Source organism: Suricata suricatta, chromosome 9, assembly GCF_006229205.1.
Source record: "Suricata suricatta isolate VVHF042 chromosome 9, meerkat_22Aug2017_6uvM2_HiC, whole genome shotgun sequence".
NCBI classification, from domain to species: domain Eukaryota; kingdom Metazoa; phylum Chordata; class Mammalia; order Carnivora; family Herpestidae; genus Suricata; species Suricata suricatta.
The window spans coordinates 33,882,717-33,895,630 of NC_043708.1; positions in this window are offsets into that span (position 1 = coordinate 33,882,717).

Consider the following 12,914-nt stretch of genomic DNA (forward strand, 5'->3'; position numbering starts at 1 on the left):
GCTTCGCCGCTGGAGTTCTCTCTGCCGCGGGACAGGGCCTGGATCTGCTTACGGAACAGCAGACTTCCACGATACGGTTGTATGGGACCGTTATGAGGACTGTGCTCCGTCAGGAAGATGTTTGGACTGCGCACACAGCTTCCTGGAGGTACGGGAAGTAAAGTGAGATGTTGCCAGAGCTGTGCACACCTCCCTCCTCAGAGATGAAGACGTCATCTTCATCTTGGGGAAGCCATTTGTGCTGAGCTGTCTGCTGGCAACTCAGCATAAGCGCTGCTCTATCCTAAAATCTCTGCAGTGCAGGAGTGAAGTCTGGAACTACAACTTGAGGATATTCCTTCCTATATGGTTCTGGGTTATATTCTGTCAATGAGAAGAACTTAGGAAAGTTTTAAGGCAGAAGAGAAGTAATTTTTCTCTGGGGGCAACTGGGGGCACATATATAAGCAGAACCCAGGTCTGCAGTGATTTCTGGAAGCTTCTGCAAATCGCCTGGTTTGGCAGCACGAGCAGTTGTGACCCCAGGGGCTTCCCTGACCTTCACTCGAGCCCATCTAACATTCGTGTAAGTCTCTAATTCCTTGCATTAAACCCCTCCTGCCTGGAACACCATGAGTGGATTCTGTCTCCTGACCATGCATTAAGCAAGACTTTCGGTGAAAGATGTGGTCCTTTGGGAAGTCAGGAAGATTTTTCCCCCCACAATTCCCCCCACCCCACCTCCTGCCAAAGACTTAAAAGGCTACTGTACTTGTGTGATTTCTCCATTTGCCACTGTTTTGGTCACTTTTTGAAGATATTAAAAGAGCATTAATTAACATTAAAATAGCAGCTACCATGTGTCTGACATCTGGATAGTGCCACGGGGATCAGAGGTACACACATGGCCTAGTGGGAAAGGCAGTCAGAACAATCAACAACGCAAGTCAGGGAACTGAACCTTTTCTGTGCCCTCTCCAAAGAATGTGGTATCCAGATGCCATTTCTCTTAGGAAGCCTCCCTTTTTCTTTTCTTTTTTTTTTTAGTTTATTTATTCTGAGAGAGAGTGTGCATGTGAGATCATGAGCAGGGGAGGGATGGAGAGAGGGAGAGACAGAATCCCAAGCAGGCTCAACGCTGTCAGCACAGAGCCTGACGCAGGCCTTGAACTCAGATATCGTGAGATCATGATGTGAACTGAGATCAAGAGTCAGAGGCTTACCTAACACACACAGGTGCCCCGCCTCCCTGTCTTTTTAAGCAGAATTAATTGTATCCTCCACAATGTTTCCAAGGCAACTTGTATACACATATCTCCTCTAGGATAACTCTTAGATATTAAAACCCCACCAGACTTAGTTCCCTGCAATAAAAAAGTGTGGTCTACTTATCAATCTACCCTTCTAGGTAGCTATATATAGACTCACTTAATAAAAGTTTGGTGAGTGAATATATGAATGAATGGCTCTCGGTCTCCCATAGCTCTATTTTAGCAACTAATTAAGGATTATATGTTGCTTTATCTTAAAACGGGAATGCTGCACCCTGTGTATATCCTGAAGTATAAATGGTATTGAGCACATTAATTTCCTTAATGTTTGACCAATGAACCCTTGCTAGAGTCATGAAGTGCCTCATATGTCTCTTTTTTTAATATAAAACTATGTTAATGCAATTATCACAATTATTTGAGAACCATGCATGCATAAAGATAAGAATTAAAAGGAATATAAAAATTAAAATAGCTTATACATAGGGATTTTTATGTTAGAGTGAACTTATTCTTTACTTCTGATTTCTGTTAACCCTAAAGTATTTAGCAACAAGGCTCTTAAAGGGGCAGCTGGCTCAGTCAGGGGAGCATTTGACTCTTGACCTCAGGATTGTGAGTTCAAGCCACACGCTGGGCATGGAGCCTACTTAATTTTAAAAAATTGGTATTAATAATGGTGGCCTCAGCTGTGCTCAATTTCCTCGTCTGTGATATGAGGGTGGTGGATGAGACTCCTCTCTCTTTGCACTTCACACATCCAATATGTCACCAGGTCCTGTTAGTTCTGCCTTCAAAACAGTCCCCTGAAATAACCTTTTTTCTTCCACTACGACCACCTTGGCCTGAGCTGCCATCATCTCTCACTCAGAAGATAATAAGAATGATCACAATAACTCAACCACAAAAGCACCATTTGCTATGTGCTATTACAAATGTTTTAACTCATTTAGTTCTCACAACAGCCCTGTGTTCTAAGAGTTTCACATTTAATAACCCATTTAATCCTTACAAAAACCCTATGAAGTAGGTACAATTATGATCCCCATTCTACAGATGAGGAGACTGAGACACAGAGAGATTACATCATTTGCCCAAGGTCACGCAGCTAGTAGGTGGCAGAGCTGGGATTTGAACGCAGGCAGTCTGGTTCCAGAGACTCTGCTCTTACTAGCGAAGCTTTTCACTTCTAGGATTGCCATACGTCCTAACTGGTCTCCTCACTTCTGTCTCTATCCCCAACGACAGACTATCTCAAGGCAGTTACCTGAGTAACTGCTGTTATTACATAAATAAGATCATGTCATTTCACTGCTCAAAAACCTTCAAAAACCTTCCCATTTCATTTAGGCTAAGTCCTTATGCTGGTCTTCGAGGTCCTGCACCATCCAGTCTTCCATGACCTCTTCTCACCTCTTTCTCTTCCGTTCGCCTTTCCAGTCACATTAGCTGCCCTGCTATTCTTTGAACAGTCCAGGCATGCTCCTGCCTCAGAGGTTTTGCATTTGTTGTTCCCTATGCAGGGAATGCTCTTCCCTAGTCAGCTGCCTTCCTCACTCCTGTATTTCCTTCAGCTCTTCAAATGAGGCCTCCACTAACCCCCTCTAATTTAAAATAACCTTCCAACCCCCACTTCACACCCCTCCTTTGCTTCTCTCCTTTGCCTCCATCATAATTCTTAACATTTGACATACTGTAAGTTTCATGTGTTATTTACTGTCCGTCTCCCTCCTTAATAATAAACTCCAGGAAGGTGGGAATCTTTTTCTGCCTTCTGCTCTATCTCTAAGGCTTAGCCTAGAGTCTGGAAAGTAGTATGTATTCAATAAATATTTGTTCAATGCATAGTTTCCAATGTCCTTCCAACGACCGCCATGCCCCTGGTAACGTTCCATTTAAATAAACCAGTGAGCATGGCCTTGCTGCTCACTGGACATACAGGCTGGCAGAGGAAATTGCCAACTATAACATTTGTATGGGAAGAAGGGGGGATGAGGAAAAGGGGGGGTTAGGGAAGGCAGAGTGAGGTGTGACAAGCTCTGGGCCATGAAGCACAGTCAGCTTCAACCAGAACCACTAAGATCTGCCTTATTGATACTTGGTCCTGCCTTATTAATCATAGCTGTCTATTAAGAATATATTTTACGAATGAAAAAAAGAAAGCCAATTGTTCCTTAAAGCTTATTACTTTGTGTGTCTGGCTGTTTCTACAAAGATACTTGGGGCTATCTCCTGGGCTACACGGCATAGCCTAAATCTGTGAACTGTACCAGTAGTGGGTTCCACGAGACCTCTGGAAGGTAAGGCCAACTCCAGGGTAACTGAAAACTCTCATGGTTTCCTTAAGAATTGGTTTTATGTCATGACTCAGAGAAAACTGTCTTAGGATATGTATTGGAAGAGCTCCAAATAGACTTGGAAGTCTTGGGCCCAGGAAACCATGAGAATGGAATACAAGGCTAAAGAAGTAGAAAAAAATGGGGAAAAGCCACCAGAAAAGAACAGTCTTGGGACAGAACAATCAGCCAGCTTAGCAGACCTTTTCTTAAGGGGCTTCTGAGGTATTCGCTGGAAATGTGAAGTGTCTTGGGCCAAGAAGCACGAAGCACGATGGACTCTGGGGGACAGAGTCCTCCTGGCCCCGGGACAACCCTCCCAGTTTTGCAGTGTCAGACCCTTCTTCTCCAGGCAGGCCATGAGGCCAGCTGATCTGGGCATTCAGCCGCTTCTATTCTTCGCCAGCTCACCTAGCCAGATGCCCAAACAGGAGAAGCTTTGAAAGGCCTACTCTGACGGCCAATTGCCCCTCACTGTCTCTTCCTTAATTTTCAGGTCTTTTTACCCCTTTCCTTGTTCTGCCACTTGCTGGGTATGAGTTTAAACAAATTGCTTGCATTCTCCGAACTCTAGTTTCCTCATCTATATAAGGTAGTAGACTAATACCTACCTAGCTCATGGGATTGTTGTATGGATCAAATGAGATGTGTGTAAAGCATATAGTAGGTACTTAATAAGTGAGTGGAGGCTGCTGCTGCTACCAGCTACAGGAAGAAGATAGAAGAAGGCTGTTTGATACAAATGACCTTAGGGTCTTCCTGGAGGCCACAGGCAGGTCACTTGGAGTTAAGGCTGAGTATACACAGGAGAAACGCTTGGTGGTATCATCATCCAATTCCCCGCTTTGTTCCCTCCTCTACCATGTATACACCATGCACCGCACTGACCCATTTCACGTTCTTTCCTCTCCAGCCCATTTCCCTCTGAAAGCAGCTGAAGATGCAGATGTTATGGCCCCTTGGAGGTCAGTCTAACTGCCAAGCTCGTAAGCACTCAGCACTGAGCTGGAGAATGAGGCAGTGGGGATGCATGATGTTTAGGTTCTGGTTATATTAATAAGGAGACATGGTCAAGTGATAAATAAGCCAACTCAAGAAGAAAAATAATTTAGAGGAGGATAATAGGGGAGAGTGAAAAAAAGACGGAGGTGGAGAGGAAAGGAGGAGTGGAATAGGGCGGTGGGAGGGGTGCTTCAGCGGGAGCACAGAGGAAGCAAGCACAGAGGAAAGAGCACAAGCTTCGCAGTCAGACCCAGGTTTGAATTCTGCCTCAGACACCTCAGCTATGTGACCTTAAGAGGGATGCTTAAACTCAGTTTCCTCATCCAGAAAAATGGGACCAACAAGAATATATCTTCACTCAATTGCTGTGAGAATTGTGTGCTGTAAAGAGCCCGGAACAGTTCCAGGAAAACAGTCCCTATTCAGAAATGTTATTCCCCTCTGTATGCTCTGAATTCCCACAGCTGCACAGCCAAGCCCTGAGGAGTGTCCTGGCTCCGGCCCAGACTCCTAACGTCCTCCTCATCTTGGGGCAAAGAAAGGAGATGAGCCTCTGCACAGTTAGGCAGATAGGAAGGCCAGGAGGCAACGGTCAGAGCCAACGCAGCTCACTCATTCACCAAACTACAGTGAGCACTTACAGTACATTATGCCCTTGGGATGGAAAGATGAATAAAGTGTGGAACCTGTCTGAAAGGAGCCAGAGGTTGAGAGGAAGAGACAGACACATAACCATAATAGCTATGGAAGGAGTAAAGACTTTACTTATGATATCTGTGTATCTTGATTTCAAAGAATCTGCCTTATTTTCCCTGTCATCTAATTTGACTTGGGGTTTTGAAAGAAAAGTCCTCACAATTTCATCAGAGGTCTGAGCAAAGTGCTTTGAAAGTGCAGAGAACAAGGAGCTCCGCTTCAGGGAGTCAGAAGGGAGCATTTGAGCACCAATGGTGAGAGCTGGTGTTTATTAGTGTTCACTGAGACCTAACATGTCAGGCGGCAAGTGCTTCCCACATATTAACTCATTCAATCCTCACAACAGCCTCACGAGGACAATATTTATATTTTGCAAGGGTAAGGTCACAGTCTAGAAGTGGCAGAGCCAGGATCTGAAGCTGAGGGTAGTATTCTAGAGTCCATATTCTTAATGTCTAAGCCAAATTGCCTCTGTAAATCTTGAAGAATAAATATTATGGCCATTCTGAGATCCAAGGCCAGTTTTTCCCCTACTGGAACTACACCCAGGTCAACAGAGATCGAATCTTTCATTTTTTCACGCCACGTTCATTTAGCGCCTCTCCACATTAGGCCATCTAAGACTCAGAACTGTGGGAACTGTAGGAGAGCAGCAGCCCACAGGCCTTTTTCCGCCCACTCACTCTGTTTTAAGTTTCCTTGGCTCCAGAGCCTAGACAGTGGGATACTGGGAGTTGGGACAGTCACCTGGCTTCTTTCCCTCCTCTGTTCCTAGTGGGCAGGAATGGTGGGACCGGAGAAGTTTTGAGATAGAAAGAAGGGCTCAAAGGTTTGGATCTCCCAAAGTTTTTTTCCCCTCTCTATTCAAGAGTGGAATAATCCTCCAAATGCACTGTTACATGAAACAGATGACTGTGGAATTGCTGTGAAAGAAGTAGGGCTGGGGGATTGCAGCCCCACTCATTCAGCCTTCTCTATATCCTCTCCCATTTTCTCAGGTGGCTCCCAAAGCTTCTCGGTGGGATGCAGTTTGAAACTCCTGTCCCAGGTAGAAACTGGGAGAATGGCATCCCTCCTCAACTCTGCTGCTGTTGAGGACTGGCAGTATCTGTAGCAGGAAGCAAGGGAGTGATCAATAACTGCTATCATTTGGAGGTTTAAAGAGCATTGGCATGACTCTCTGCCCAAATATGTGCTCTGAGCTGCCCAGAAGAGAGACAGAGGCTCTGGTGTGGGATGAAGGAGAGAGGGTCACAAAGGGTGGGCCAAGTGTGGGGTGTGGGGGCATGGGAGATGTGGGTGGAACAGATGATAGCCATTTTCTCCTTGTGGTAAATACAAGATAGGCCAAGGTTGACTGGAGATAGAATTAAATCAGAGAGTGTCAGAGTAAATGAAGCCTTCACACCTGGTTTTATCCCAGATGATTAAGGACACCATCATTAAGTTCTGCTCACTAGGGCACCATTTACAAGGGCAGGGGAACAGTACGCTTTGGGCTTTTTCCAGTTCTGTCTACTCCTCTCCAGAGTGGGGGTCCGGCCCTACTTTATAGGTAACACATCATGCTGCTCAGATATTACTTCATGCCAGTATCCATTCCTCATTGCAAAGCACAAGTTATTGAAGAAATATTACAGACTAGTGAAGACAGAGCTTGGGAGTCAGATGTGAATTTTAATCTTGGCTCTGGCACTTGTAATTTGTTTGACTTCAGAAATTATTCTTTCAGTTCTCTCCTTTATAAAATGGGTACAACATTAGCTTCTCTCTCATAGAATTCTCGAAAGGAATACATGAGTTAGTACATATTAAGCATTTAAGAGGCGCCTGGGTGGCTCAGTTGGTTAAGCATCTGGCTTCGGCTCAGGTCATGATCTCCCGGTTTGTGGCTTCGAGCCTCGCATTGGGCTCTGTGCTGACAGCTCAGAGCCTGGAGCCTTCTGATTCTGAATCTCCCTCTCTCTCTGACCCTCCCCTGCTCGCACTGTCTCTATCTCTCAAAAATAAATAAAAACCATAAAAAATAATTTAAAACAGTACCTGGTATATATTGGTTATTCAATACATGATTGTTTTATCGTCACCTTCAGGGTTACCCAATTATAGCTCTGGATATCCTGAAAGTTCAAATACCTACAAAGCCTCCTTCCAAATCTAAAATAGCTAGGCTCAAAACCTCATTTGCCAGATTAAGGCCAGTTCAATACTGTACTTTTTTTTTTTTTTCTTAATGCAATAAAGACTGTGTCTTAGTCACATTACAACACATTGTAGGTTCATGGGCAGATTGTGGGGGGTGGTTCTGCTCTATGAAGTAATTCAGAAGTCTAGGATTATTCACCTAGGCTTCATTATTGCCTAGGAGTTTGGGGTTCTTTGGTAATTTTCTGCATCCATCCTGGAGGCAAAGGATGAGAGAAAACTTAGAGGGTGATGTAGAATAAGGGCCAGAATTTTGGAGAGGCTTATATTCTTACTGTCCACATTCTCTTGGCTGGAGCACTGGTCACTACAAAGTGCAATCTTCCTATGTGCCTAGGGAAAAGATGAGCCTGGAGCAGAGCTCAGTCTCTGCCAGATTGTTCAATATGTTTTATACTTAATTTAGATACTGATAAAAACATTGTTTGTGGAAAATATTGAACAAAACTAGAGAGAATAGTGTAACAATCCCCCATGACATATCACTCAGCTTCAAGTTTTCATCTCATGGTCAATCTTCATTTATACTTCTACCCAATTTTCCCTTCCTCCCACCATTACATGAAAGCAAATTCAAGATACTGCATCATTAAATCCATAATTATTATAGCACAGTACATTTTCAAGCACTTACTAGGTGCCATTCACTGTGCACAACTCGGAATACAATGATGAATCAGATGATTTTGGCTAAGTGAGGAGCTTATGGACTAAAGCTTATTGAGATAAGCTAGACCAAATCACAAGGAGAATAGAAAACACAACTCCCTTAATTTGGGAGGATACATCCTCCAATATGGACTAAAACAAAAACAAAAACACCACAACAATTAATAACCTTATTTTCTCCTGACCTCCCTACCTCACCAATGGGTTTTCATAAGCATCTTCACTTCCTTGAGAAACTGCTCCTCTGAGAACCATTTTAGCTGAGGAGCTCCACATAATACTGGGCACGAGCTCACCCACCAGTAGAGGATTCTGATAACAGAACGGCTACTGAGATAGGCTAAGAGAGGCCCTTTCCAGCTCAGTCAGTTCCTGGGGCTTCTGCTAAGCAATGACTTCAGGCTTTAACTCTGTCTGTTTCTGGAGGCGGGAAGGATATGTGGCCTCCAGGGGTTAAGAGGCAGAATGTGAATCAAAAAGAAACTTGAGTGTTGACAGCCCTGCTGGCTCCAACTTGTGTTGAATCGAAGTTCAGGACACCTTAACGGGTCACTAACCTCACCCCAGATGTCCTGCCACATATCACAGCCTACACACCGGTTATTCAGCATGCCAGACAAAGCCAGGAGTAAAATGCCATCTGTACCTTCAATCTTCAGCTCTCCCCACCTTGAAGATGGGAGTATGAATTCAAATGCAAATAGGCTTGGAAACTAGACAAGCCATCATCAGGTAAATATCACGCTTCATATTAAAATAATGTGACTATATATATGTTTTATATATTATACATAAAACATATAAATATATTTATATTTCTATACAAAATAAATAAAAAGCTCCAACATCAACAGTAATCACAGACTGAAACACACTCAGGGAAGTTGTTTCTGCTCAGATGTAGACCTTGTGAAGCACAGAAGGCAAAAAGATTCCAATCTAGAGTTAGCTCCAGCATTTAGGGGTTGGGTAATTGATAGCTTCAGTAGCCACTGATTATACCCTTGGATCTCTGTGTAAGCACACAGGCTGAGCTGGGAAGGAACACTGTTAGGACTCACCTTCCTGTTGATGCAGGCAAGGGAGAGTGAGCCCAAGCCCCAGGTATGTCCAGAGCACAGTCGGCTGCCTGTCAACTCACAGAATCTTCACTTATCTTACCAATGTTTTTTTTATCTCCTGTTATGGACATAAGTAGAGAATGAATAGAAAAAACTATGGAATGCTAGTTCTAAAATTATTGGGAGAATGGAGGAGGGAAACAAGGTTAATTGAAAAATGGTTAATTATACATTTACCATACAGTGAATCTAGATGACTGAGCTTCAAGTAATCAAACACTCTAAGCATCAATGGAGTCTGGCTCTTCACTGCGGAAGGGCAAGATTGGATAGAGGCTTGAAGAACATATTTACCAGTCAGACAGCTTTGGATTCAAGTCTTGGTTCTACTCAACCACCTCTTACCTATTTGCCTTAGAAATAATTCATCTCAGAGCTTGCCCACCATGGATAGCTTGCAGATGCACCACAAAATACTGTTGGTTGTACACTTTTTATGATAAAATATTTAAAGCAATTTTTGTAACTGTTTAACATTTTATGACAGAAGTTACATTGGAACACTATTTGTATGGCACCTTGTGAGATTTGAGTATCATACTTGTTATTTATTGCATACTTTACACCTAGTACCTGGAGCAGTATGAGCTGACTACATCACACATACTTTTCCTGATCTTACACTAAATCCTCTCAGTCTTATTATTAATACAGATGTACTCAATTTTTTTTTTTTGCCTAGCCCCATACAGTTGCTCTAAAAACCTCAAATTTATCCCAGAATGCCAACCAATGATTAGAATTTTGTGTTCCATGATATGAAAAAAGATTGGAAAGTACTGATTTAATCTCTGAATAAAGTTCCTCATATGAAACATAAAAACAGAGCAGTACATAGTCAAATGGTATGATGAGGATGAAATGATGTAAAATATGTAAAACACTTAGAATCGTGTCTGGAACATTGTAAATAAATAAATGCCAGTTATTGTTTTTCCTTATCTGTAAAGATGGGGATAATAATGCCTATCGTGCATGGCTGATCTGAAGATTATGCACGTGAGACAAAGCATGTTACGAACAATACAATGTCCGGCGTATAATAGGTCAGTAAATGTGAACCAGTATTTCATACTCCTTTTTTTAAATTTTTAATGTTTTTATTTTTTTTTTGAGAGATAGAGAGAGACAGTGCAAGCAGGGGAGGGGAAGAGAGAGAGGGAGACACAGAATTCAAAGGCAGGCTCCAGGCCCTGAGCTAGCTGTCAGCACAGGGCCGGATGTGGGGCTTGAACCCATGAACTGTGAGACCATGACCTGAGCTAAAGTTGGAGGCTTAACTGACTGAGCCACCCAGGCACCCCCATACTCCTTCTTTAGGGTGGGGAGAGCGGCAGGTGGAAGAATAGCTAAAGAATAGTTTAAATATGGGTTTAAATATGTTAGACTGTAACTTTCCAGTGTAGTTCATATGTGTATAACTTTCCAGTTAGATTGTAAATAAACTGATTTCATTCTCTTTGGGACCTACTGCAGGTGTAGAACTATAGAGGCTGCCCAAAACTAGAGATTGATTTCACAGAGCTGTTAAGTACCCTTTACAAAGGAATTTTATGTCTATCATTTTATTTAATGTCTTAAAACAACTATAGGCTACCTCCATGTTAAAGGTGAGAAAACCGAGATTTAGATGATTACATAGCTTGCCCAAGATGTGAGCAGCTCAGTTTCAGAGCTGCAAGTAGAATCCAAGTCTATTCCTCCAAGCAGAGTGGTTTTTTTTTTTACCAGATCACATTACTATATTGAGGCTGCTGTATACAGTTGTACAGCGGAGTGTAATTCATATAGTAGACATTGTGGATCTGTATATTTACGAAGTAATTTTCTGGCTGATGGCAGTAAGAGTTTTCTTATAAACATAAGTATATTAAAATAATTGTCTCAGGAGCACCTTTAACTAATTAGCACAAAGGCACTACACGGAACAGTGGAGGCCCTAATACACTACTACCACAGTTAAAGTTTTCTTTGACAATTCAGACAGTATTTTGGGAAGCTGGGCCTCTTTGGATCATCAATTTTAATATAAAAGACAGGATTACTTATAGCAGGGGTCAGCAAACTTTCTGCAAGAGGCCAGACAGTAAGTATTTTAGGACTTTTGGGCCATAACAGTATTATTTATAACTACTCACCTTTGCTGTTGTAGCCTGAAAGTAGCCATAGACAGTATGTAAATGAACAGGTGTGGCTCTGTTCCAATAAAACTCTACCTAGAGGGCTATGGCTTGCCAAGTACTGACTTAGAGAATTCTGGTTTTCTGAATTATCAATAAGAATTTCTTGAAAGAGGTGCCGTGGTGGCTAAGTTGGTTAAGAATGGGCTTTCAGCCCAAGTCATGATCTCACAGTTCGTGGGTTCGAGCCTGCATCGGGCTCTCTGCTGTCTCTGCTGTCAGCGTGGAGCCCACTTTGGATATCTATTTCCTTCTCTCTCTGCCTCACCCCCGTCCGTGCATGTGCACGCTCTCTTTCCCAAAAATAAACATTAAAAAATTATTTAAAAATTCTTGAAAGAGCGTTACCTCAGACTGAACCTGTTGATGCTCAACAGTTATAAACCCCAAACTAGAAACTAGAACTGATTTCAAACCCCTTGTTCTTTAGGCCTGAACACACCTCAGATGTTTTCATTCTTGGCGTGGTGACCCACCAGGATGCAGCGATTAATTGTGAGGTAGGTCTGCAAACAATTTCCAGCATTTATTGATATTACTTTAAAAATAATGAACTGAATCAGAAGAGACTCACACTTGTTTTGATATCTTGAATGGGAAGGAAAAGTCAGATCTAGTCCAGAGGGCGATGTTATCCCAACTTTGGGCCTCCAAGGAAACCCTGACTCCTCAGTTTTTTTGGCCTTTGTCTCTACCAATTTCTCTTCGCTCAGCTTAGATAGAAACAAAGCTGTGACTCCATGAAAGCTTTACACAGGTGGGAAAGTAAACAAGAGAGGACTTTTAAACAGAGGTCTGCAAAGTCTCTTACAGTAGGTAGGAGATTCAGTTGCTCAGTTATAACTAATGCCTAGTCAAACAGGCCCTGTTCCCCTTGCTACCAGATCAAGCTGTCCAGGTTTCTAATCGAGGCAGCTTCAGGTTGGTACCATTTCTGACCTTATTCGAATTTCAGTCTCTACAACATGACCACAAACCCACAATCTTTTTAGAAAGTTAGGGCTGGAATGGAACTTGGTTATCTAACTCCAGTGACATGCTTGAGGTTCCCTTTGGCATCCAAATCTACTTGGACATCCCTGCAAAGAACAGGAAGCTGTCACCTAAATGAGCTTATGTCATTATCAACAACACAATTTTCCTGCATTGAATTAAACGCTCACTGTTGCTGCTTCTGCACAATGGAGTCACATAAAACAACCCCATTCTCTTCTTCACATAGTACCCGAACATGCTCTCATGACGTACCAAGCACAAGGTGACATTCAAGAGTTCAATAGCATGTAGTACTCCATTGTGTATATATACACCACATCTTCTTGATCCACTCATCAGGTGATGGACATTTAGGCTTTTTCCATGTTTTGGCTATTGTTGACATTGCTGCTATGAACATTGTACTACATGGCAATGAGAAAGAATGAAATCTGGCCATTTGTAGGAAAGTGGATGGAC